We start from the raw sequence: 2,740 nt of genomic DNA on the forward strand, positions 1-2,740 counted from the left end.
AGGTCAGTAATTCTGATATGCTGAAACCAAGGGAACGTTAACTGGAGTTTTTATCAATTGAGAGTGGCTTTTGCACGTTATCATTAGAAAGCACATGTATTACATAGATTGCATAAGTATTTCAGCCGAATTTATCTTTAACTTTAAAGTCTCTTCCTTTGATGACAAATTTGACAATATCTTTCATTTTACATCTCTTACAGGTTTCAACTGACCATAGTAAATTAACAATCTTCAGACATTACAACATGGCGGCAAGATTTCCTGAAGAAAACCAAGTTCAGCTCCGACCTAGAAAAGGTCATGACATGACATGGTCATGTGACAAGCATGGTGAGCCAATCAAATTGTACTGTGTACAACATAACATTTCTATTTGTCATGTATGTGCTACTAAAAATCACCAAAAACCATGTAAGCTAGACGACATTGAGGATGTCATCATCCAGAGCAGGAAGAGGTTGGAGGATAAAAACCAAAGATAGAAGAAACGAAGAAACAACTGAAAATTCTGGTCTCTACAATAAAAACCCTTGCAACCTCTGCAAGTAAGGGCATTGACGCAGTCAAGGACCAAGTGAAGATGACATTCGAAGACAAGTTAAAGAATGTAAGGGACAAGAAAGTGAGAATGCTTCGAGAGATTGACGAGGAGGCAGATGAAGAAATTAGAATCATTAATGAGAAAAGGGAGAAACGGATCAAGGACTGCAACACTGAGATAGAAAAGGAAGAAAAATTCCTCAAAGATAACGAAGCTAAATTTTTATCAGATATAAAGACAATCAGTGAGGTAGTTACTAAGAAGACAAATAATCTCACTGGTAAAAATCAGCATGCAATAAACACTTTGATGAACATTGAATCAACCATCAAACGTATAAACCAACATGATGAAACATTGGTGAATGAAGCTCCTCAAGTACTTGCATCTATTGATGAAAATTTAAGTTTGAATGTTCATCAAGATGTTAGCGACTGTCTTGACCGAATACAGAGTAAAGTTGAGAGAGTGAAGTTTGTAGAGGGGGAAGTAGGTGGAGAATACTATGGTAGAATTGATGGGAATATCGGTAAATGGGAACTTGTCACGTCAAACCACATTCCATCGGTTGTTAATAACCCGTGTGTGCGTGGTTTAGTCAGTGATGATGAGATATGTGTGCAAGGCGTAGGTAACAAGGGCATGTATGTTACAAACATTAACACTCAACACACAGAGAAAGTCATTGATGGAGGTGTGTTGATTACATCATGTGCGCCCATAGACGGTGACGTAATAGTATGTGGTAAGGAGAGAGATGATTACACGGATGACAGGTTGGATGGATGCATCACTCTCTATGACAGACAATGGAAGGTGATTAGAGACATCAGCATACCAAGGAATGGAGACGATTATTGTGTGTATGTTGATGTTGACAGGGATGGGATGATCATCGCTGCTCAGTTCAATCAGTCTAATATCTACGTCATCAATCCTGCTAATGATAAGATAGTAAACACTATTACGATGCAGGGTAAGAAGGTGTGGGGTGAGATACAAGCCTTGTCATCAGGTGATATCGTTGTGAAGACAGGTTATGGTGAATACACTGTCATCTCACGATCAGGAGAAGAGAAGGCTGTCATACACTGTGATGAGTGGGACTGCCCACAGTGTCGCGTTGACAAACTGACAGACACACTCTACATCGCGTACCGGGATAGAGCGCGTAATACCTACGCAGTTGATCAGGTGTCACGTGATGGTATCATCCAGGCAAGGAGGATCGTAAAATACGAGAAATCAGATAGCCCTCACTACAGGAGCCCTTGTCTCGTTACTCCTTCTGGTAACTCGTAGGGCGTGATGGTGACAAACTTCTTATCTACCAGAAGACATTATTCTTGTAAATCATCTAGACTATCAAAGGAATGATATCGGAGTTGTAAGAGAAATATAGACCAGAGATTTGTTTTCACCTTTACTTCCATTTCAATTTACGTCCTCCTAACTCTTTATGTACGTGACTACATATTCAAATACACATGGTCACAGTGTGTAATGGTTATCATTCCATATCAAATAGAAAACTGTCGCTCATATAATAATAATAATAATGGTGGCTAGTGATATAGCGCACAGGTCCACCTTTCGATGCTCATGGCGCTTTAAAAGGCACTGCTATTATTATTACCCCTGCTAAGCTAGGCAACCGATTAAGGCGTACACAGCTTTTTGAGGAATTACTTCCTGCGGTACCCATTTACATCACCTGGGCCGAGTGCAGCACACAGTGGATAAATTTCTTGCTGAAGGAAATTACGCCATGGCTAGGATTTGAACCCACGACCCTCTGTTTCAAAGTCCGGAGACTAATCCACTGGGCCACAACAATTATTTTTATTATTATTATCAATTATTATTGAATTCAGTGTTAAACGTGTAAATAACCGATTTCTGTGAACTGAACCCGATCATTTACCAAACGACATTTTGTTCGATTTTGTTCTCCTAATAGTGATCGGGTTATTCCTCGATTAAAATTGCTCTCTGCTTTTAGGGTATTTGATTCGAAGTAATTAATCAGGACCCCATTTTATAAAAATGTTGACTATGATAGCAACTTTTGCTAGAATGTCAACTACCATGACGACAATAACGATTCTGCTTCCTGATTGGCTCATCCTATGAAATTTGATATTCAAACTGGAGTTGTTATCATGGCCAGGTTTTATGGAATGGTACCCTGGTTGA

General features: G+C 39.3%; 1 pseudogene; it reads left to right on the forward strand.

The window, feature by feature from the left end:
• Window positions 1–248: 248 nt before the first annotated feature.
• LOC121416495 lies at window positions 249–1,896 on the forward strand (annotated as a pseudogene).
• The last annotated feature ends 844 nt before the right edge of the window (window positions 1,897–2,740 follow it).

This window comes from Lytechinus variegatus, chromosome 6, assembly GCF_018143015.1.
Source record: "Lytechinus variegatus isolate NC3 chromosome 6, Lvar_3.0, whole genome shotgun sequence".
Classification (NCBI taxonomy): Eukaryota; Metazoa; Echinodermata; class Echinoidea; order Temnopleuroida; family Toxopneustidae; genus Lytechinus; species Lytechinus variegatus.